The 25,401-nt window shown below is 46.1% G+C and overlaps 1 non-coding gene across 1 annotated transcript; it reads left to right on the forward strand.

Moving 5' to 3' along the window:
- Positions 1 to 24,105: 24,105 nt before the first annotated feature.
- On the forward strand, positions 24,106 to 24,209 carry LOC112440195 (U6 spliceosomal RNA). Its single transcript, XR_003028381.1, has one exon. It is a non-coding gene; the product is annotated as a U6 spliceosomal RNA (small nuclear RNA).
- The last annotated feature ends 1,192 nt before the right edge of the window (positions 24,210 to 25,401 follow it).

Consider the following 25,401-nt stretch of genomic DNA (forward strand, 5'->3'; position numbering starts at 1 on the left):
TCAATAACAACTGAGCCCCTGCCTCTGTGCCAGGCACTTCCTGCCGACTATCTTTTGACATTCCCAGAGGCAGGAGCGTGCATCCTTGAAGGTGCTTCTCCTCGAGGGTGGGCACTATGAAGGGAGAGGGAGTGTAGCCCACACCCAGAGCGGGGAGTGGCAGTCCTGACTGAGGATAACCCCCATTCTGGAGCTCCCAGCCACACTGTGTCCCCAACAGCTTGGTGCATCTCATCGGTCCATAACCCTGAGCTCTCTGTATTGGATGCCATGCTCTTCACCTCCCCTCCACATCTGTCTCGTCTCATCTTTATCCACTACCTTCTCCCCAGTCCCTCTCTCCAAAACAGGTTCATTTGCTCATATTTAGTGGTTTTCAAAGTGTGGTCCCTGGTCCAGCAGCAACTGCATCACTTTGGAAGTTGTTGGAAATGCACATTCTCAGGCCCCACTCCGGACCTACTGAGTCAGAATCTCGAGAGAGGATAGGGCAGCCCTGAGATCTGTGTTATCAGAAGTCCTCCAAGGGATTCTGAGGTTTTAGAATCACTGCTCCAAATCCACACTTAACAAAAAAAGCTGGCCTGAAGCTGGTGTTGTTTTTTCTAAGATCACAGTATTGGAGTCAGTAGCCAGTTGTTTATACAGGAATGGGTGTCTCAGCAGTAACAGCACGATTCCAGCGCTTAATTCAGCTGAGGTTTAAAAAGATTAATAACTATCATCAGGAGTGTAAGGGGGAAATGTTTTCTTTGAGGAAGGAGGCCTCTGCCTACCCACCCTCCCTTAGCTAGGATGTCTCCTTGTGAACACACTAGGCCTGATAAAAAGGCTCAACGGTTTATTTTACAACACAAGGTCCTTGGCTTTCTGACCCTTGGAACTGTCAACGCTTACCTCTAGAACTAGCTGCGAGATCTCTCACAGGGAATACATGAGACAAAAAATAAAGTGAGTCCTACTTGTCTCTCAAGGAGATAAAAGAAGTTTTCAATGTTTTGTCTTTTGGGTATAAATCGGTGTGAAATCCTGTCCACACTTGATAGTTGCTTTTGTGTTCCTTTACGTGCATGTAATTCGGACCATGCCTATCTAATATTAAAAGAACATTCTCTCTTCCATATTGGCTTGAAGGGGAATTGGTTGGCAGGGTTGTTTTGCTTTTCTAATACAAGGGCAAGGGTTGGTCGATACTCCACACAGTTCTTTTGCCTCGTCATCTAAACCAAGTTGGGGAACACTGGCTGAAGGTAACTGTCCTCAAACATCTTTCCTCCCGGATGAACACCTCGCAGACCTCACACCAGTGGGTACACCTAGTATGGGTGTCCTACATACCCAACTTATACAGCTTTTCCCCTCACCCTCCATTTGCCTTCCTCTATTATGTTTTTCTTCTTTGCCTTTACTGCCACCGGACACATTACATATAGAGATGCAGAGGTGTTTGTTTATTGTCCATTTCCCATATTTAGTATGTCAGCTTCAGGAGCCAGCATTGTGGTCTGTTCATTGCCCTTCCCTCCAAACCCTGAGCTGGCACATTGCAGGCACCTGACCTCTTCCCAGATAAAGTCCCTCTTCTCCCTGCCTGCGAAGCCCACGCCCTTCCCATTCTGGAAGGGCAGCCCCAGACCACCATGTTCTTAATCTCCTCTGAAACAAAACAGCTTGCCAAACCAAAAGCTGCTCAGTGTGAAGAGTGTTCCTCGGGCCTGTGACATTAGAATGCTACCCATCGTAAAGTCATCCGGCCACCAGCTTATTGCATATGTAGCTTTCTGACTCATAAAAATATCACCTTACACAGTAGCTCGTGAACTCGCCGCCGAGGGAGCGGAGGCCGTAGCTTTGGGGCTGCCAGAGAGATGCGGTGGGGAGCAGGAGAAGGCAGGGCATGGAGACGGGTATCTGTCGGCCCCGGCAGGTCTCCCCCTTTGACAGAGAATCCTAGAACCAATGCTCTGCTTCATGCCATGCAAATGAGATGCTGACGAGGTCATTGCATTCTGCCAGATGATTATCTCTGACATTTTATTCATAATAATTATAGAGCCTTTCCACCTTCAAAGTGCTTTGCAAACAATAATTAATTAATTAACACTCATAACATCCCAGTGAGGTAGCTTAGTATTATTAATTTATCTCTACAGCATATTATTATCCATCGTTTCCTCCCTCTCCACAAAAACGGCTCCGGAGCTTCGGTGCACGGCCAGTTCTCCACCTGCCTTATGTGGAGTGAGGCTGTGGATTTTGTTTGTCCCAGTCCCAACATAACCCAACACCTTTTCTTAACTCAAATCTCAGCCTCCCTCCTGCACTCCTTCTCACTCCTTCTTCTTCCTGCCGTATTTGTCCCACCTCCATCTTTGTCTTTTTTTTTTTTTTAAGACAGAGTCTTGCACTGTTGCCCAGGCTGGAGTATAATCGCACAATCTCGGCTCACTGCAACCTCCGTCTCCCAGGTTCAAGTGATTCTCCTGCCTCAGCCTCCCAAGTAGCTGGGATTAGGGGTGCCTGCCACTACACCAGGCTAATTTTTTGTATTTTTAGTAAAGATGGGGGTTTCACCATGTTGACCAGGCTGGTCTCGAACTCCTGACCTTGTGATCCTCCTGCCTTGGCCTCCCAAAGTGCTGGGATTACAGGCGTGAGCCACTGCACCCAGCCGCTTTTTAAAAAATTCTAGCGCAAGACTGTTTTTAAGCCCCTTTCCTCTCCTGTCCTTGGCTCTGTTTCCTTTCCATCTCCACAATTCTATCTCCTGCTTCGCTCACCATTCATCCCCTGGTTATTTGGGTTTTAATGATGCAAATTCGACTTCTCTGAGGGGCGCTTAAAGGAAGGGCCTGATTGAACTCCTCTCTCCTTCCCCACTCCTCATTTTTATCTCCTTTCCTTGTTGGCTCATAGCGCCCCTCCCTTTCTGGTTCTGCACCCCACAGCCCCTCCCTTTGTTCACTCACTGGTCCCACACCCACCCATCACTGAGGACCCACTATGTGCTGGCCTCTGGGCTTAGTGCGAGGGTGGGTGGAGGGCTGGTAAAGATAAATGATGACCCAAGCTTCCTCTTCTTTGAGGGGTGCCATAGAAAGATTTGAGAAGCTCTAGGGGATTTCAGAGGCAGCGTTCATTGTAATTCTGACTAAGAGTAGGGAAAGGGGAGGGGTTACAGAAGTCTTCACAAAAGTGAGGACACTTGAAAGACAAGTGGGGTTTTGGGCAGAAAAGAGAGGAGCATCCCAGGTGTAGAAAACAGCATGAACAAGGGAAAAGAGAGGAACAGCATAAACTAGGGAATGTGAGTGTGGGCTTGGATCACTCAGATAACCCAGCCTCTGATTTCACCTCGAGCTGTCCCCAAGCAGGTACTCCATTACCACCCATTAGAAGGGAGAGGAGAGAAAATGGGGGGAGAGGAAGAAGGAGAAGGGAGGGGTAAGGCGGAAGGGAGGGGAATGAATGCCACCAGTAGGGAGGGGGCAAAGATTTTACCAGTGATAGAGAGAGAGAGCAGGGACAACCCACATCACATAGCAGGCAGCGTTTCTCTCCAAAAATCCCCCCTCAACACTTTGCCCACCTCTGTCAAAGTCCCTTGGGCACCAACCCCGGGTTATTCTTTTCCTGGGTTCCACAGCCTGCAAGGCCCAAATCCCCAGCCCTGCGAATTTCCCAGGCCCACTCCACTCCTCCTTTTCTAGGGCGTCCTCTCATTCTGTCACACCCACTGCCTTCTGGGGTGCAGGTGCCCCACAAACAAAAAGAGCCCCAGGCACCAGGATCTTAGCACTCTGGGAGCAGTCATCATCGGTATCAAATAATTTCTTCCTACCACAAATAACTTTTCAAGTCCTATTTGTGGAATTACAAATAGCCTGGTGTGGTTTCGTGTGTGTGTGTATGTGTATGTGTGTGCCTGTGTGTGTGTGTGTGTGTGTGTGTGTGCCAGGAGAGTGAACCCTAAGTATCATGCTAAGCAGTTTGGACTGGTTTCTTGTTCGTTTCCTGGGGCCGCTGTAAGAAGGTAACACAGACTGACTGGCCTAAAGGAACAGAAATTGAGTGTCTCACAGTTCTGGAGGCTCAAAGTCCAAAATCAAGATGTAGGCAGGGTTGGCCCCTTTGGAGGGTTCTGCAGGATACTCTGGTCCATGTCTCTGGCTTCTACTGGCAGCCAGTGACTCGTATGATTCCTTGGCTTAGAGATGCATCACCCCAATCTCTGCCTCCACCTTCCTGTGGCCTCTCCCCGGGCCTGTGTCTTCACATGGCCTTCCTCCTATAAGGACCTTCCTATTGGATCAGAGTCCCACCCTCCCTGATAGGACCTCATCTTCACTGATTGCATCGGCAAAGACTATTTCCAAATAAGGCCACATGCTGAGCTACTCGGGGTTAGGACTTCAATGCATCTTTTGCCGGGGCAATGTTCAACCCGTATAACAAGGATCACTGCCAGGTTTCTAAGTAAGTCAGGGAGTTGACTGACTAGATCCACTGCTTGTCAGGAAGGCATCTGCAGCAGCAGCAGTGTGGAGACAGATGGGATGTCAGAGAGACTGGATGGAGACCACCAAGAGGGCTGTGGGGGCTGCTTTAGTTTCCTCAAAAGCATCTGCATGAATTCAACCCCCCTACCCAAACCAATCTTATCTCCTTTCATCTCATCTCGCACATGTCATATTCCAGCACAATTCTAAACATCTTAACAGTAATAGCAACAGTTAACATGTATTGCATGCTTACTGTATTCTAGGTGCCACGCCAAGCCCCTCAGGAACAGCGTCCCATGTAATCCCCATCATTACTTTTTGGAGTAGACGCTTAGTTAATAAACACAGCATCAACTCTGTGCCAGATGTCATTCTAAGTGCTTTTAAAAGATAAATTCATTGAATCCTCGTAACAGTCCAGTGAGATGATACTATCAACATCCTGGTTTGAGAGATATGATAACAAAGTTTAAATAACTTGTCAGAGCTGGACTTCAAACCGAGGCAGTGAGGTCTTCGAGTCTGCCCAGCCCACAGAAGCACTATTGTGCCTCCATAAACAGCAATAGATGGCCCTTGGAAGGGTAGGTTTCAGGGCATAGAAATGAATCTCTGCTCCTAAAAGAAATAGAAAGGGGATGGGGGGCATGGATGAATGGCAATGCTTGGGGAAAGATCTCTGTGTGATGCTCACTCTTTCTCCCCATTAGGGCTATGAGATAAGAGCAGAGATTCTCAAAACAACAGAATGGTCAAGCACACAGAGATGATGTGCCACAGATGGCCGAGTTGCCCCTGGGGTCTGGGAAGGAGACAGGTGATGCTAACTCTCATGCTCCCAGGGAGCTGGGAGAGCAGGGGGCTTCTGAGACAGGCAGAAGCTGTTCCTCTTCTGCAGGCACAGTCCCAGGCGGGGCTCAGCCTCTGGACTCAAACCCATCTTCCGCACAGGTGCCAGGGTGATCTTGTGGGAACACCCATCTGATTATGTCACCATCCCTCAGCCGCCACCAAGAATACTCAATGGTTCCCATCACCTACCAGATAAAATCTAAACCAGGCTGATCCCTCCCCTCTACTCGCCATCCCACCTAATGTTCTAAACTCCAGCCACGCTGTCCAGATGCACCCAGGGTGCTCTGCTGGCTAGGTGTGTGAGCAGGTGGATGTAAGTGTGAAAGCACACATATGTGTGTATGTGTGTGCTCCTCTTTCCCTTGCTCCCTTCCGACCTCCCCAGTCCCACCCTCTGTTTCCACACCCCCTCCACCTCTTTCCTGCCAGCCCATCCTTTGGGTCTCAGTCACTTGGCACCTGCCAGTGAAGCCCTCCATGACTGTCCCCAAGCTGACTTAGATCTACCTCCATCTTTGCTCCTGGCACTCTTGGGGCCAAATTCTATGGCTTGTGAGTCATGATAAAATCCACATGGCATAAAACTAGCCATCGTAGCTGTTGTTGAGTATGCAGTTCTCTAAGATAAGTACATTCCCATCATTATGCCATCTCCAGAACTCTTTGCATCTTGCCACATGGAAACTCTGCACCCACCAAACTCTAACCCCCAGTGCCCCCTTCCCCCAGCCCCTGGAAACCACCAGTCTACTTTCTATCTCTAGGAATTTGACTATATCTCCACCACCTCCCCTTTTAAATTGTGTCAGAGTTGTGTCATGGGTATAATATCAGAGTCCACTTTTCCATATTATTTTTATTTTAAACAATCTTAGATCCCACTCTGATCTCCCACCCTTCTGGGGCAGCAGACATCCCTGCACCATCATTAACAAGCCTACTGGCCCAGGGGAACTGTGCAGATCACCAAAGAGCTGGAAAGCCCCCTCCACTCGCTGGCCATTGTCAGTCCTTTCTGGTCCCCAGAGTCCGGCATGGTCCCAGCCCACGTGGGCCTCAGGGCCAGTGGCCTCTCTGCCTCAGGTTCACGTCTAGGGAGTCTGGGGTGAAGCTGGAACCCCCAGTGCCTCCCCAGCCTCTCCAGGGCTGCTACACCCACACCTTTGAGACCTTTCCAAGAGGCCTCACCTTTCTGTCCTCCTCCCTCCCTTCCTTGGTCACCCTCAAAGCCTTCATGCTCAGCCTCGTGCCCCGGGAGTCACCTCTCTTGCATCCTGCTGCCCTCAGAGCCTGCTGACATCATTTTTTTCAAAGAGCTTGGGACTTCTACAAAAGCCTTTGACTTCAAGCAGCTTGTTTTCAGCCCTGAAAATATCCTGAAGCAAGGACAGGCAAAGGGCCTGTCTACCTGTTGGTCACGGGGAACGTAAAAATAGAGCAAATTACAAAACAATAACTCAAAAGATTATTCTGCCATATTGATACGTTTTTATACTCTTCTCCCTACTGGACTGGAAATAGCTTTAGAAATGAGTGGTGTCTCTGCTTTATCTCTCTAACACCTCTACAATCAAGTAGCTTCTCAATAAATGTGATAGATGTGTACGAACAAATGCATGAATTAATATAACTCAGGATTTTTCAGCCACAGACGTCTCCCCTTTCATACGTACACAGATACACAGAGGACCCACTCCTGAGCTCAGACAGGGAATACTGGAAGCGTAATCCTACTAACTATAATATTTATTTTACACTTAGATTTTCCTGACTAAAAAAGTATACACAATTCCAGAATTTACAATAATAGAAGAATCTACTTTATTTCAATATCTTAGTTTGTAGGGAGAGAAGAAAAGGCAGAGATACCCTATGGTCTTCTTGCTCTGCAAGGCAGCCTAAACTCACTGCTCCCATGACACGGCTTAGAATTAGTTCTCTGCAACCTGGAAGTAACCTGGAAATGGGAGCAGAACTCACATGTTCTTCCTATGGGGCCATGCTCCGGGAAAGAGTAATAAGAGAGAGAGGAGAGAATGAATTCATAAGTAAAGGATTTCACGTCCAGCTTGGGAGAAAAAGCCGCAGAAGCACAAGGGCACCAGGCTACACCACAGCCAATGAAGACCTGCTGTTTGATGTGCCCAGCTGGAAGACTGGGAAGCCACAGTGTCCTGGGAACCTGGGCCGGTTCTGATAGAAAGAAAGCTCCACCGTGCTGCTGGGCTCCATGGAGAAACTCAGCTCCTGCAGTGGAGCAGCGTCCAGACGGGACTCTCCAGCCAGCCATCTGTAATGGCCAGCCCTAATAACTGACCCCTGATTCATCTTCTCCTATTCACTTCAAAGGACACCCCATGAGAGAAAGAGACAAAAGGCCGTTGAGGGGACTTGGGGGAAGGGAGGGAACTGGCTAAATAATTAGCCCTGCAACCTTCAAAGTCCTCTATAATCATTAATTAATCCACCCAACTGGGATCGGTGGGCAGATGGGCGCTCACCGCCGGCCCTGACACGCCCACTGCTAAATGGAGCCTGGGGGTTGAGCAAATGCACACAGGAGCAGAGGGGCCACCTGAGGGGAGAGGGACCAAGCCCACAGGGCTCTGGCTTTGAGATTTGCCGTGAATAAAAATCTACGGATAACCTGAGTGAGGTGGCACAAAGGAATCAGGAAGCTTTTGAGACAGAATCCACCCTAAGGCTGGGGGAAATAGGAGCAGTGGGTGGGCTTCTACTCCAAAGGCCAGGTATTAAAGGGTCAGGGTTCTGAAACTGCAAAGAGACTGCCCCCATGTGAGTATATCTGAACGCTTGCCGTGGGTAACCCCTCCTGAGAACTGTCTCCTGACACCATGAAGACCACTGCCCGGATCCCACCAGCAGAGGTAACGGCAGCAGCTACTGCCCTGACCAGAATCCCTGAAGCCACCCAGGGCAGATGTGCGGGATGGGGGACCCATGTTCAAATCGCAGGGCTTCGAAGACCCACTGCATGCTTTACTATGGATCCCGTCACTGTGAACTTGGCCGTCTGGGGAGACAGAAAATTGTTCCGTCTACATCTTTTTGACTAGGTCTCCCATCCAGCAATGTGCGGTTTGTGCAATATGATAAACTAAAATAAGGATGCAGTTTAAGATTTATTACCCAAAAATGAGCTCACACTTCTCAATTCTTTATTTCTATCAATGCTTAGGAAGGAAAATGAGCGGTGAGATCAAGATGTCACCGGGGAGACAAACCACTGATTTCTCAAGATGCACAAGTGGTTGGTTATCCACCCCAACAAATTCACAGAAATGCCTGACCCTGGGGCATGCATTTCCCAAACTCAGTTTCAATGTCTTAAAACTATCTGGACTTGAGGATAGTGAGCCATGCTAGCAAAACTTATAAGAAACTAATATGTAACAACACAATGAATTAACATTACGATTATGATCACGGCTGAAGACTTACTGTGGGTCAGGCATTCAGCAGGACACTTTTGTGCATTATGTGTGCTTTTCCTTGTTTCTCATGCCTACCCATACCTATGAGATGGTGACTCTTCTCATCCTCATTTTTCAGAAGTGGAAGCTGAGCTCCAGGTCTCACATATTGTAAATGGCAGAGCCATTTTTCAAACTCTCCATTTACGTTTTGGCCATTCCTCTCTGTTGCCAAGACAAGCATAAGTGCCAAGCCATCAAGAAAAGCCCTGTCCTATGCTTTCTCTGCACAGGCAGATTTTCGGAAGGGTGCTCACTGAGGCTGGAATCCAAACAAGGGGAGCACTGTGATGTGAGTCTCTCAGGGCCTCCCTCGGTGGCTGGATGTACCTGCCAGGCTATCCCTCTCAGAGCACCTTCCCTCTGAAGCCCAGGGGGTCCTGTCCAGGCTGCTTTGGGATGCTCCCTGTTCTGTTTTCCTGATGCAGGCTGGAAAACCCCCAACATAGCCATGTGCAACCCTTAAGTTCCACTAGGTGCTGGCCTTCTGTCTCTTTGAGAAGACTTTGAAAATCTGTGTTCTAATCTAATCTGTGCTCAAAAGGTGGGAGATAATGGATGATTCCACTTATATGAGGTCCATAGCAATAGACCAATTCATACAGAGATAGAACAGAATAGAGGTTACCAGAGACTGAGAGGAGACGGGAATAGGGACTTGTTGTTTAATGGGTACAGAGTTTCTATTGGGGATGATGAAAAAGTTATAGATAGATAGATAGATAGATAGATAGATAGATAGATAGGTAGATAGATAGATAGATAGCGGTGATGGTTACCCAGCATTGTGAATGGATTTAATGCTACTGAACTGTGCCTTTATGAATGCTTATGAATGCTTAAAATGATACATCTTATGATATTTTTACCATAATAAAAAGATAAATAAATAACATCTGATATATGCTGCAACGTAGATATACCTTAAAGACATCATGCTAGGTGAAATAAGCCAGACACAGAAGGACAAATACTGTGTGACTGCACTTATGTGAGATACCTAGAGTGGTCATATATTTCTAGAGACAGAACATGGAATGGTGGTTGCCAGGGGCTGGGGGAAGAAGAGAATGAGGAGTTGGTGTTTCATAGGTATGGAGTTTCAGTTAGGGATGATGAAAAAATACCCAGAGCTGGATGGTGGTGATGGTTGCACAAGGTTATGAATGTGCTTAATGTCACTGAAATGTACATTTTAAATGGTTAGAATGGTAAATTTTATGTTATGTATATTTTACTCCAATGAACAATTTTTAATAAATGAGGAAGAAGGTGTTTTGCCCCACACACTCTAAAAAGAGTCTCCTTTGTAACGGGGGCTCAGGAGTCCCAAAGCTGAGACACGGCGAGTCCCCTCCACAGGCCTCCAGCTGCTGGAGGGGTACCTCACAATTCTGAGGATGTAACTAGGCAGGACACAGAGCTGAGGAGGGGTAGGTTCTTGTGGGGCTTCCAGATGCCTCCCAGTGGCTCCACAGGATTGGCTGTGTGTGGCGTCCCTCTGCCCAGGGCTACTACCTCTGTTTTCCTGGCTCAGCCAGCGAGCTAAGGAGCTGTGTCATTGGTGGCTGTTAGGGTCCTGCTCTGGGCTACCTGACAGCTCCAGAAGTGTCCATTTGCTTCCATTACCAATATCCCTGCTTTTAGAAAACTCAATATTCCTGATACTCAATTCACAAACAGAGAAGTCATGATTCCAATACTCCAGGGTTTCGAAAAAAAATCAGACATATTGATAAAGATATAACAATACATATTTTTTAAATGTCCACATTCCATTTCTCAAGAGCATGCATTTCTCATAAAGTAAGATGCACTGACACTTCTCCCAGGGCTCCAAGGACAATACTCACTGCCACTTTTCCAGCCCAGAGCACTCAGCAGGCCACCTTCACATCCCTCCCTCTACTGGGTGACTTGCAGACTCTGAGCCTCCTCCAGGACCTTTGGAACTACCTGGCTTCCCCTCTGGGAGCAGCTCTCAAAGCAGGGTCCCCCCAGCCCTTTCTAGAAGAGGACCTTCCTCAAAACCCTGTTGAGAAAACAGCCAGTCCCCGGGAGGCCTACTGTCCTCTCAGCAGTCAGCACAGGTGAACAGGGACTGCAGCAGGTGTCTGTGTGACTTTGTCATTGACAAGCACATCCAGCAGTGCCTTGAGACCTGCTCAGAAAGTTATCTGCTGATACCAGCCCTGTGGACACCTCCAGGAGCTGCCAGGGGATACTCAGCCCCAGCCACGTCCAAGTGCAGCCAGAAGCCTGCCCAGGCCAGTGCGTTGGAGTTGTGAGTGATCCTGCTTCCTGACAAGGGCCAGCTGGGCTCCCCCAGCCTCCTGGTCTCCAGACTCCCTGGGCTCAGCCTCCTGTGGCACTCCTGAGCTTCAGAGAGGGCTGGTTCTGTGACTGGAGCTGTCAGCTGCAGAGATACTGCAGAGACACCTTTTAAAATTCATGGCCTTACTCTTCAGAGTTCAGAAACAGACCAGACTCCAAGATGAAAGCGTGGTTTACCCTTTCCCTGGTCCTGCCAGCCGCTTCCCATCTCCCATTCCACCCTCCTTTCCATGTCTCCTTCCCGCAGCTTTCCTTCCCCATTGTCCTCCAGGATATTTTGCATTTATCCTAGTTCTTAATCCACCTGCTTTCATCAACCAAAGCCAAAAGAACACTCCTTTGTTTCCAAAAAGAACATTCGCTCAGCTCGCAATGCAGGCCTGACTCTCAAAGGTATCTCCCTTTGTCAGGTAGGAAGGGCCACGAAAGGTGTGGCTGGGCAAAGGAGATAGAGCAGAGTTTTGAACTGAAAAGGAGGTGGGCGGCAAGGGGTGCAGTTCTCCTTTTTTTTCCAAGAAAGGCATTTGCTGAAGGGCCATCCACCTGAGTCGGGGGGGTGGGGGTGATCCAGGGGCGGGGCAGACAGGCTGGCAGCAGCAGCACATCCCGCCAAGATGAAAGAGCGATGTGTTTGCTTCTTGCCGCGAGTATAAACAACAACAGAGATCCTCTCAGGAGAATTCCATCCCCAGACATCTCCTTGCAGCATCTCCCCTGTTGGGACTTTACTAAGAGGCAGCACCTAGTGTCCTCACTGATGTGGGCACCAGGAAAGCTCGCTCTCCTCCCAGACACAGGCTGCCACACTCAAGGCACAGAGAATCTTCGCAGCCACAAGAAGTAAATGGAAGAGAAGCAAAGCCTGCTGACTTCAGGGGCATGGACCCAGTGGCCAGGATGACATGTCCAAGCCACAGAGGGAGAGTCTGCCCTGGGAATGAATGATTCCTTTTGGAAGGAATGATGGATAACACTTATCAAGAATTTATCTGTACCTGACACAGTTCTAAATTCTTCACCTATGTCAGCTCACTTAACCCACAAAGCAACCTTATGTAGTACATCTCATTAGCCCCACGGTTAATCTGATGCACCAACTTGGCTAGGCCATGGGACCCAGATATTTGGTCAAACACCAGTGTAGGTATTGCTGTGCAGGTAATTTTTAGATGAGATTAACATTTACATCCGTAGTCTTTGAGCAAAGCAGGTTACCCTGAATAATGTGGGTGGGCCTCATCCAGTCAGTGGAAGGCCTTAAGAGAAATGACTGAGGTCCCCTGGGGAAGAGAGAACCTGCTTCAGAATACCTTCCCACTGGAACGCCATCAACTCCTCCCTGGGTCTCCAGCCTGCCCTGAACGTTTTGGACTTGCTAGTCTCCACAATCGCTTGAGCCAGTTTCTTAAAATAAATCTTCTTCTCCTCCTTCTCCTTCTCTAGTTCTTCTTTTTCTTTTCTCTTCTCGTCTCTTTTCTCTTCTCTTTTCTTCTCCTTTTTTCTCTCCCTCTCTCATTCTCTCTCTCCACCCCACCCCCACCCCCAACCTGTTGGTTCTGTTTCTCTGGAGAATCCTAATACACCTTACCTTACAGATGAGGAAACTGAGGTGCAAAGCAGTCAGCTGTTTTGCCCAAGATCTTGAGGCCAGTGAGTGTCCCAGGCAGGACTAGAATGCATGCTGCCTGGCCCCAGACCTGGCTCAGGTAACCAGACAGGCTGCTGCTTCCCTCAGCCACAGGAAGTGGCTCAGCCATAGGAAGTCACAGCTACCTCTCCATTCACAAACCAAAGAAGGTAGGAGGTGGAAGGAAAATGCATTAAAAGTAAAATTCAGCTGGGTCAATGGACAAGGACAGGATATAGACTATAAAACCAATGATATTTGTTTTCATTCTAGGCTTTATTTTGATATCTGTGACCTTAAGTGTGATTTACATCTCTCTGAGCCTCCATTTTCCTGATATGCAAAATACCATAAAAACTTTGCAAGGCTACTGAGGGATTAAATGGGATAATTTTATGTGCAAATAATATTTCCCAGGATATGAGTGAAATCACATGGCTTGTGTGATTAAGACAACTGTTCCAAATTCTAGTGGCCTAAGTCCCCACTTGCTTGACTTACAAGAGATCCAGGTATTTACAGAAATAAATAACTCTCTCCAATAAGTTTCAGGTCCTCAAAGCTGCCAACCTGTGCCCCTGCTGCCTGTGTTCTCATCCCAGGGGTGGGGTCCCAACCATCTGGGTCCTCAGGGCCAGACAGTATAGCAGTCCCTTTCACGGAGCTCTCATCCACCTTGAGTTCCAATTGCTGATCAAAGCAATGCCCAGAGCAAAGCTGCACCCCCAGCAGGTGAAGGCTGGGCTACAAAGTGGGGTCCACTGCCCAGACCCTCCCCCTCTGGGCCAGCTAAGCATATCAGCACCCTTCTTGCTCATAGTGATGACTCACCAGGACCTCCCCTCCCTGTTCCCCATCGCTACCCACCCATCCATCAGATCTGTCACTGTACCCAAAGCCTAATGGTGAATGGGACTCGTGTGTTTCTCTCTCAGAGGGCTTCTCCAGCCCCCATGGAAATAAACATGTACAAAAGGACGTGAAGAAGAAAGAAGCTTCACCAGTAACATCTCTGTACAGATCCTACCAGGCTGAAAGAACAAAAAGCCTAGCTGTGGGGTGGTTGTTTTGCTTTTTGGTTTTGTTTTCACTGTGGTTTGTGTCACATGTTAAAGATGTCCCATGTGTCAGGAACAATCGCAAAGTACTTGACCTGCTTTATCTCATTCAGTCGTTCCAATGCCTCTGTTGTTGTGTCATTAGTGTTTCCATTTTATGGATGAAGAAAGCTGAGGCTTAAAGAAGAGAAGTAACATTTCACTGCCTCACAAATAGTGACAGAGCCAACATATAAACCTAGGCTTGTCTGGCCCCAGAGCCCTCATCCTTAACCACCACACTGCACCTTTGTAAAGGGCACAACTATTTGTGTCTAACAAATATTAGTTATCTTTTCTAAGAGCCAAGAGACATTTGTTCTATCCCAACTCTGTCTCTTAGAAGTCAAATGGCTCAGCTTCCACATTTGTAAAAAAGAGAGAACTAAAGTAGAAAATTCTAATTGTTTCCTGAAGCTCTAAAAATCTACAATCCTAAGAATTAGTGGCCAGAGACCCTAAGCTGCTTAATACATTTATACCACATCCTCCTCAGCTGGTACTCGGCATTGAGGAAAATTCTTAGAAACAGAAATAAACAAAAATATTAAGCATAAGCCGTCATCAGATTTACATGTTATGCTGCAAAATTTATTGTTCTGTTCCTTTTCCTTTAAATGGGAACATTTAGGTCCAGGATATATGGTCATAATATCTCTGAGATGGGAGCTATGAGTGACTGGGCAAACAGATTTCCGATTCTAAGAATCTTCTCTGAAATCAGATGCTTGATAATGTGAATATTAAAATTCCCCCTTCACCCAATAACAATGTGGAAAAACATCTGTCCTTTTTGTTTTAAAATAAACATTGAGAATCTCTCTTTTAAAAATGGTAGAAATAATCATGAAACTAAGTATAACCACAAGAAAAAGTATTTGAGAAGAACTGAAAGACTAAGGGAGAAACTTGATATAATGTCCATCTCCTTGTACTTATCCTCTTCCTTTTAGCTTAATGCCACCTCCTTCCTGAACACAGAATTGGAACCCACAACGGATGAGGTCTTGGCCTCACGTATGGGTAAAGCCTCATGTAAAAATAAACAGAGAGGAAATGCTGACGATGCCTGTCACTCCACTCGGATCAATTCACTTCAACATGCTCATTGCTCCATTTCATTTCCTACACCTTGGCCTTGCACACTCTTGCCATGCAAGGGCCGACTCCCAATAGGGAGTTGATTGTTTTGTTTAGGAATTCCAGAGCACCAATCAGATGGGGGGTCCTCATTCTACTCCAGCACACACACTCCACAAATATCTCTCTCCTCTCTCTTATTTTTCATTTTTAACCATTTAAATTCATGTTTATTTTTATGTATTGCTAATGTATGACACAGAGTTCCAGAGGGACTGTCAACTTCCTAAAAAGAATACACCTTCATTAACTCTCTCTACAAAGATGTACCACGTGCCTACTATGCCCGCAGGTGTCTGTACAGAAACAAAAAGGCACAATTACCACCCTAAGGAACCTCCTGTAGGATTCAATGTGGAGGCCACCTCCTCCAGGATGCCCTCCCTAGTACCTGGGTCAGAGTCCTGTGGCATTGGGTATTGGAGTCCATGATTCACCTTCCCTGTAGTGTGATTGTTGGTTTACTTAGGAGGCCCTCATTGCTTCCTTCCCATCCAGTGGGAGACATTCAAATAGGATGCAACTCACAGCTCCCTTAGCCAGAATTGCAGTAATGATGATAATGGTAATGATGTTAATAATCCTATACATGAAAAACATGTAACTCCTTTTTAAAGAAGGATTTCTTGCTTATCACCTTCAGTCCTGAATCCCTGGATATACCTGGGTGCAGGCTTCTTGGGGCTCAACACATGTCTGGGAGGATGCCAAGATGGCAGAATGATGTCAGTTTCTCATGGGGTGCTGCTCCCTTAGTTCTGTACCATCCTGCCTAATATACGTCAGTTGCATTGAAATGAAAAATGAATAGGAAGTAGATCTTGCTGCTAAAACATATGTGTCAGAAAATCATTATGAGTATTAAATTACTGCAATAAAATGAACCAGAACTAATCTTGCAAATTAAGATCCAATAAATTTTTTTTCATGGCCACACCTTTTCTTAAAAAAAAAAAAAAGAAAGCAAAAGAAGATTTAGCTTAATAGTATTAAAATTGACTAAGGATTTTGAGCGTGACATGGAAAGAGTTACCGATCAAGAAATTTCCATATGACAAATAGATTTGCATTTTTGGAGGGTGGGGTTGGAGGTTGTCAGGAAGATGTTGAGAATACTGCCCCTGTGCCAATTGGTAAAATGATCAGTTTTTAAGCTGACATACCTATGTATTTTACATGTAAAATTTATGTATACAGATTCCTCTTCCTCTTTTCTGCTCCCCACAAATCCCCCAACTCCCCACTCCTTAGATAAGGTTCTGCTGACACAAGAAACTAGTAAATTTCTAAATTTCTGACAACCTCGTATTTTTAGAAGAGATGCTGCTGTCGTTCAAATTAAATCTGAAGCTGTAAACAAACCTTTAGAGCTTTGCCTGTTCACTGGAATAACAGGATATCTCCCTCCACCCTCCAGCAGGAGAGAGACTGTAATTAGCTCATTGTCCGTGAATAGGCACAAAAGAGGCGGTGCTCCCCATACTGGCTCCCTTTCAACAGCAGATCTTGGGGCAGATGTTAATTCATTAAGTGAGTAACTTCCACCATCTCCCAGGAACACCAGGGAGCCCGACTCCCCATTCCAAAAGGGACACTGAGGAACAACATGAAATACCCTGCCCAAGGACTCACAGAAAGGGTACTCGGAGAAGAAAAAAAACCACCACCAGGATTCACCTCCCTGCTGCAGCCTGCTTCCTGGCGCTGGTTTTGGCAGCCCATCCCGGGGCTGCTCTGTGACACCCGGGGAACCAAACTATTTATAGCCACGCAATCATTATAAACAAAGCTGTTTATAACATCGAACCTTGGCCCCGCATGAGTTAAAACTCTAGACTGGCAGCTATAAATAACTCTGTTATGCGCTCGAGTGTGACTATTGACTGATACTTCCTCAAATTGTGACAAATAATGACAAGTTTGTTTGACAAACATCCCACTGACATTCATCTGATTTTGAATAAGTGGTGCTGCTTTCTTAATTTGGTCCCTGAGGCCCAGGACTTCAGGAACTTTCTTTATTCTTTCTCTCTCTCACCTCCCGCATCAGGAAACTGTCCTGTGTGTAGTTGTTTTTTCCCCTAATCAACTGGAAGGGATTTGGGGCCATCTAAGGGGAAGCTTATTAAATCCACTGTTTCTCTCTTGGGATAATTCTGCTGTAGGGGCTTTGCAAGGGTCTGGGGAGTTTTGTTAATGACAGAAGGAGGGAGGGATAGAAAAATGTGGGCCAGGCTGTGGTGGTAGGTAACACAAGGTAGAAAGGGGAAAGCAGAATTTAACATCAGACTGACTGGAATGTCAGTGTTTAAGGGGGACCAGAAACGTAGAAATTTGAGAAGTAGTTTACACTGAATCGATGAAAGACAAGATTCTGGACGGAGGGATTTACCCCCCAGGGCTTCTGGTCTGAGAGATCTTGTAGATCCAAGATTGGGGTCCCCAAGGCTCGGGTTCTCTTTCGAGGCCAGCTGATATTAACATACGTCATGAGTGACGTGAGATTCTAGAGCTCTCAGGGACCTATGAAATGTTCTGTTACTCGGTCATTTCACAGGTCAAAGAGCTGAGGCCACAGGGGCTCCCAGGACTCCTTAGAGCAGAGCTAGACTAGAACTCAGCTGTCTGGACTCCTGGCTAGAAGCTTTATCTTTCATCAGGAAATTAATTAACATGTGAAAAGCATGTGGAATTGTCCCTGGCCTGTGTTGACTCTTTTACAGGAGCACACGATTCACACCATCCAGGTTGCACATCTTTTCTGTGTCTATTAACTCTATTTGCACGGTCTCACACAGCGCCCACCGTCTCCAATCCCTCCTATGCAGAGCTTTCACAGCAATCTTGCGAATATGCAAAACTGCTGCTCACTGGTCAGCCCACTCCCAGACCAAGCTGGGAGCGCAGTAAGACCTGACTCAGGATCCTGCAAAGGCAGAGGTGGCACCTGAGAGCGAGTCTCCTTAAGTTTTGTGCCCTAGGCCCCTCACGTGACTCACCCTAGTCCCACCCACACTTACCCAAATAAACATCTCCCAACTGGTTTGCATGTCTGCAAAAATTACTGCAGACATCTCACCCTTGCTGACAAAGTCCTCAATCCCTGGTCCCTCCCACTTCTCCTGCCCAAATCTATGCTTTACCCCAAAGTGTACTCTTCACTCCTTCCCAGAACACACAGCCTCAGATGTTTCCCATTCCCTTTGCTAAGAATGCCCCCTTTACATGACAAAACCCGGACCATCTTTCCTGACTCATTGCAGATGCCCAAGGAAGCCCTTGTTGACTGATCCGGCAGCTGTGATGTGCTTTCCTTGGAAGCCCCATCACCCTTATTTATATGTCTCTTTCAGCGCTGGCCTGTGTTAATCCTGCCTTACAGTTATTTGTGAATGTGCTTATGTTTAATCCTCTTTTCTAGTGGTAAGGGGGAGATCTTTCTTAATCATTTTGGTATCTTCTAGCACAGTGTATACCTAGAAAAGGGTGAATGAAGTCTTTTAAATCTACTTCCTAAAAGTGCAAGCAAAAACACAGAATGAAACAAACCGGAAAATCTTCAAAAGTAATAAAGGACCATATCAACTAAGAAAGATTTGGCCAATGTGTAAATAGGTAGCAAAACCTAAAATGGCCCAGCCAGATAAGTGCATGCGTCCTTAGAACCAGCAACTGACACAGAAACTGGCAAGCTAGTAACACAACTGGAAAGAAAGAAGCCAAATAACTGGGCAATTAAACAAGCTGGAGGATCACAGGGGCAAGTGTCTAACCCACTGCCAGTCAGCCAGCCAACAAACGTTTATTTAGAGCCTGCAAGCACATGGCACAGAGCTGCTTGTTAAAGAAGAGATGTTTTCCTGGCCTTCGGGAATTGACAATCAGCTCCTCTTTCTACAATTTCCCTGCCATTTCAGCTTTTACTAAGACCTGTGGAACTCCAAGTCTCTTGTTGGTTCCCAAATTCTTAACAATGAGCGAATTTGCCAGGCTTTGCCCAGCCTCCCCAGAGAGTCCATATCCGTTTGTGTGTGTGTGTGCGTATGTGTGTGTGTGTATATCAGCCCTGGCTTATCAGCCCCCTGTGACCTGTCAGGGCTCTTGGCCCTTCGAGGGCCTTGCGACACTCCATGGACTCATGACAGAACTCACTATATCAGAACTAACCCATCCCGGAGAAGAAGCAGATGAGAAAACAGCAGCTGACAAGTGAACCACCAAAGAGGAAAAACCAAATTAAACACTCCTTAAGAAGCCAAGTCCTCTTTCTTCCTCAAAAATGACACGGGAAGGAAGGCGCGGGACAGGAGAGGGGCTCCAGGTCCCTTTGCGCTGTTCCATATTAACACAGTCACACTCTGCAATGCACTTGTCACTTCCAATCAACACCAGGGCTTTCCAGGGCCTGGACACTCATTGAAGGGATTGTTACTGTTGGTGAATGGGGAATTAATTAATGCAAAGCCAACCAGTTCATAAATGCCTGCTTTGTGAGCAGTTCCTGCATCCTGGGGACCGCGACTCCTGTGGTCAGCGCAGCCCCAGGACCCCATGTCAGCAAATGATGTTTATGATCGCCATCGGCCCCTTCTTCAAACCACCCAGGGGGAAGCGAGGCCTCACCTGGAGCCTGGGCTTTTCCCGCTGTGGGCACAGCCAAGGGTCCTCCGGTTTCTCTGGTGCTGAGCAGGCAGTGCAGAAAAACTCTCTCCAGTCTTCTGAATCTCTCGCCCACAACCTGACTTACTTCGTGAAGAAAGGCTTCATTTGCAAGTCATAGTGATGGGAACAGGCAGGAAAACCGAGAAGCTTTTCTCAACCCACTCCATTCCAAATTTGGTTACTTGACCTCTGGGCAGGTACAAGAACGTGCACACACACACACACGCACACAATCACACATACACACTCAAACAGTGCCATGTATATGCACAGAATTTCTCTGATCTGTGTCACCTACACAGTCGTCAACTAATTTAAAAATCAGTTCTGATTTGAATGTGGCAAATGGACTCTTCAGGTAACCTAGTTACTAAGAATGTAAGATGGAAAAAGTGGTAACCGAACATGCCAAGCCCCCTCCATCATATAGACACACACATCTCATTGAGAGTATACAATGTAGTTTTACTCCCCCTCCAAAAAAAAATTGGTCCCAAGTTCTGCTGACGTAACATGCCCAGGCCCTGCCTCTGTTTTTGCTGTGGTGGCTTTGCTACCTCCTCGCTTTAAACTGCCATGATACAGGCCTGAAAACTCCCTTTTGCCTTTAAAACATAATGCACTATGATATTAAAGATGGTGGAATTGAGGACGGGTTTTTCTCCTTTATGCTTTGCTGTGGTATCTAAATGTTCTACGATTAAGGTGTGTTTTATAGTCACCAAAAAAATGCATGATGTAAAAGGAGAAAAGAATGTTAGTTTCATAAAATCCCTCAAGAGCGACTTTGGCAGCTTTATCTGATTTTTGAGGAAGTAGTGCTCTGGTCTTGAAAATTAGCCTGGGTCACAAAGCAAGGAGACTGTGACATTTTCTGAAATTGGATCCCATACTGCTGGTTTCTGTCTGACCTTAGGAAAAAAGCAGGAAGTAAAAAAGAAGTTTATCCTTGGAAAATTCATTCTCTCCTTGCCATGTCCTTAACCCTCTTCCTATAACCTTGCCACCACCCTTGGAGTTCCCATCACTTTTCCTGTTTTGCTTTTTTTCCTTATCATTACTTAAAATATATCCTGAGGATAGGCTGTAGTATCAGTCATCTATACCTTAGTATAAATTAAATTAATCAATATTACTTTAATCCCCATGTTATAAGTTCCTATTTGTAATTTAATTCAAAATCCGATTGTATGATAAAATGTACCGGCTAATGAATAAAGGAGCTGATGTCTGTCATCTCTAGATCAGACATCTAGGCTACTGGCTTCTCTGTTTTGGGAAAGGTAGTCCCTGGAACAAATCACACAGTGCTGTGATAAATTTTTCCACATTAGCTATAGAATATCACCATTTAGTACCTCTATCCCTTTAGAAGGAACTCACTTTCCAGAGACACAGTTAAATGTAAAAATGGTTGCAGATAACGTGCAGTCTACAAAAATATTCATAAGCCCCATGGCTTTTGAAAAACAGTATTCTTTATTTCTACTTGGGAAACTGTATTTGCTACACATAGACATTGAGTATATATGTTGAGTGCGTGATAAATCAAAATGTATAAATGATTTTGAGTGCTAGATTTTGGAAACAGAGGAGAAAACTATATTCCAGAGAAGTTAAATAACTTGCTGCAGGTCATTCACCAGTCAATAAACTAGGGCTCGAACCAGAAAGAATGGTTTCTGATTCCTAGACTGGGCTCTTTTTGTTTCAATGTCTTATCTCCCAAGCCACCTAATTCAAGTTCTGGAAAGATCTGATTACCTCAAGCCTTGGAATGATCCTCCAATGCTTCCTTTTTGGGAATTCTTGGCAAGTAGGCTGAGAAATGAGGCAGACTCAGCGAACACCGTGTTTCTGACCCTCCTGAGCCTTCTCTGTTTATTAGACCATGCTCTGCAGATAAAAGGGCAACAAAAGACAGGAAAACTTAGGAAGAGACAATCACTTGTCGTTGCTGCCTTTTCTATCCTTCTGATCCATATCACACTCAGTGTGGTCAATCCCTGGTCACCCACATGCTGTCCAGGACCTAGAGAGAGGCAGGACTTCCAAGGAGCTTCCTCACGAAGCACCCCTTAGTCAGAGTCTTGCAGCTGGGAGTTCACCACCCCAACCAGAGGAGTGAAGCAGTGGTGATCTTCTCTTATCCAGAGGTGGAGTGCAACAGTTAGTTGACTCTGTACCCATGGTCAGTCCTGGGGTCACCTTCTAGGTGTCCAGGCCCACCTAGACAGCATCTAGGCCCCCCAGTCCTTGTGTACCCTGTAAATTTTCCAGCACAAACCTTCCTGCTGTCACCTGAATCCAAAAGGAGATCTTGACCATGACTAGTCAATGTGCACTCCAGAAAGAATCTCAGTACTTGTCATTTATAGATTTGTTCACTCAGCTAAAATATGGCAAGTGGTTCCCATACACAAGGCACTGGGCCAGGTTCCCACTGCATAAAGAAGCCAATCACACAGCTCCTGCCCTCAACAAGCTGATGGGAAATCAGAAAGACAGACAAATGACAGAAAGCCAGGTTAATTTATACCCAGATAGACAAACTCCTCTTTATTCTTTATGACTCAGATCAATTATCATCTCCTTCAAAAGGTTTCCTGGCCATCTACAGGCAGTTACATGGTGATCCTTCTGTGCTCTGATGATATTTGGTTTGTTCCTCAACAATAGCATTTCTCGTGTTGTTAAAATTACTTCTGTGCTCATATGTGTCATTCTTTAAATTGTATGAAAAAGGGAGAGGGTGGAGGGAGGAAAGGCAGAAGCTATTATTCAACATCTCCAGACACCCAGAGTATCTGGGACTTTTAAGACAAGTGAATGAATGGATGAATGGGTAAATGGGTAAATGAATGAATGAATTTTCAAGCTCTTTTGTCCTCTACATAGATTTCCTTGACCCAAATATGTATCCACCAGTCCAAACAGGAGGTAAATATCCTCATGGCTTCGGAATATGTGAACTGTGGTTGTTTCCTGCTCATTACCCAAACTCACAGAATTTGGAGCAATGAAAGCCTCATCTCACTTGGCCAAAAGCAATATTTTCTTGTCTTTGCTTTTGTTTTTCCAGGAGTGTAATGAAAGTGCATGTGCATGTGGGTGTGTATTTGTCCTGCACATAATTCGGCAGTGTCTTCAATAACAGGTGTCCCTCCAATAGGGCTCAGTGGTGATGGAGGGCATGGAGGGCATGGAGGGGGAAACCAGGGAGATAGGGAGAAGAAGCCTGCCAAAACCGATCGCCAAATCAATTCAACCAATTCATTAAATCTGAACGCACACTCAGCCACAGGAGGAGAAATTGGACCAACACCCCAGCATCAGGGTGGTTACAGCATCTGGTAAATGGCCTGTTAATGTGATAGTTGAGACTTTTCCACAGAAATTACACTGGCTACAGTCACAGCATGGCACACCTGGCTCCAAATCACCTCCTACCAGGCAGTGTCACACTGCAGGCCAGGGAGATAGGGATTTTCAGGCTACCTGGCCTGGCCTCCTGCCATCATTTTGAGCTTTCTCTGTTTTGTAGCCTATTTCTTTTAAGAGAATGCCAGTCATCTCCATTATAATGTGCATAGTGCCATAATTTTTGTTTGTTCTTACAAGTGGAATAAAGATGTTTTACCCCAGAAATAAGAACAGTTTAAAAACAGTTTGTTACAACTCTTTTGATGAAGTCAGTCAACAAGGCATGAATAATAAGGTCAGGTGGCACCCTTGTCCAAGAAAAGAAGGTGGTAAGCATTGAAGAGCAAAACACAAGGACCCTGAATAGATTCAAGACAGCCCTTTATCTTTGGTTTTCTGTATAGTCCAAAGTACAGGTGAGAGAAATCCATGCTCAATGAGTCATCAACACTTACTGACCACCAATGTAGCCAAAGACTGTCTAGCTGATTCAGGGCACCAAGAGGGAAGAGTTGATATGGGTGTCACGTACAAGTCACTTCTCACTTAAAGAGTAAGATCACACCTGTAATCCCAGCACTTTGGGAGGCTGAGGTGAGCAGATCACCTGAGGTCAGGAGTTTGAGACTAGCCTGGCCAACATGGCGAAACCCTGTCTCTACTAAAAATACAAAAATTTGCGCCCGGTGTGGTGGCAGGTGCCTGTAGTCCCAGCTACTCGGGAGGCCGAGGCAGAGGAATCACTTTAACCCAGGAGGTGGAGGCTGCAGTGAGTCAAGATTGTGCCACTGCACTCCAGTCTGGGTGACAGAGCAAGACTCTGTCTCAAAAAATTTGTCTCAAAATTTGTCTCAAAAAATTAAAAATAAAAGGATAGGTAGAGCTAAACAAATTAAATGTCATGATACAGATAACTGGCAGAAATAAGACTTGGTGTATTACTTAGCAAAAATCCTTAAGATCCTTTTACAATGCTCGCTTTGGCAGCATATGTACTAAAATTGGAATGAAACAGAGATTAGCATAGGGCCTGCACATGGATGACATGCAAATTCATGAAGCATTCTATGTTTTTTTTAAAAAATCCTTTTAAATCCCTCACCCATTCATTTAACATTCATCCACTGAATGTTCTCATTGTGTCATGTTATGATCATGTAGTCCTTTTCCTAAGAACATACTCTGTATGACTATATTATATTTTTGGCAAAAAGATGAATCAACCCTTATCCATTTATCATTCAACATTCATTCATTGACTTCCCACCTCAAGCCATGCTATAATCATGTAGTCCTTTCTTAGGAATATACTTTTCCTATATATCATATGATATTTTATTTTGTTTTGCTTTTGGTGGTGGGGAGGATGGTGTATATCAGAAAACTTTTCATATTGGTTTGAGTGACTTAGCAAGAAGACACTTCCATGGCTGAATCCATTTCATTCAATAGCCAGGCAGTGATTGTAGACTCTTAGGGTTATAGACACCTTGGAAGTGATCTCCCCAAGCTCCTTGCAGGAAAGACGAAGTTATGGGCCTGACGTGGTGGCTCACACCTGTAATCCCAGCACTTTGGGAGGCCAAGGTGGGGGGATCATGAGGTCAGGAGATCGAGACCATCCTGGCTAACACGGTGAAACCCCATCTCTACTAAAAATACAAAAAATTAGCCTGGTGCGGTGGCACACCCCTGTACTCCCAGCTACTTGGGAGGCTGAGGCAGGAGAATCACTTGAACCTGGGAGGCAGAGGTTGCAGTGAGCCGAGATAGCGCCACTGCACTCCAGCCTGGGTGACATAGTAAGACTCTGTCTCAAAAAAAAAAAAAAAAAAGAAGTTACGTTACTCCTGCAAAGTAATCCAGCTGCTACATCATGGAGCTGGAGCAATAGCCCAGGTCTCCTGGCAGTGGATTCGGTGTACGTTCCGCTCCTTCACACTGCTGGGAATTCCAGTGTCTTGCATTTATCTTCTCATAACAACACACAGTCTGCTCTCTACAACTTGGCCCTGGTGCTGAGGACGTCTCTGACATCCCTGCCACTCTCATCTCTGAAGGAGGATGCTTGGCTCCTCACAGTGCTATCAGCTCCCCCGCCCCATCTGTGTGCATGAGGACTAAGTCCCTGTGAGGCAGAGGGTCCTCAGGCTGGAGCAGCACAGGACACGCCAGGAACAGATGGGCCAAACTGGTCTTTTTTTTCTTTTTTTCTTTTTTTTTTGAGACAGAGTCTTCCTCTGTCACCAGGCTGGAGTGCAGTGGCA

Source organism: Pan paniscus, chromosome 5 (assembly GCF_029289425.2).
Source record: "Pan paniscus chromosome 5, NHGRI_mPanPan1-v2.0_pri, whole genome shotgun sequence".
NCBI classification, from domain to species: domain Eukaryota; kingdom Metazoa; phylum Chordata; class Mammalia; order Primates; family Hominidae; genus Pan; species Pan paniscus.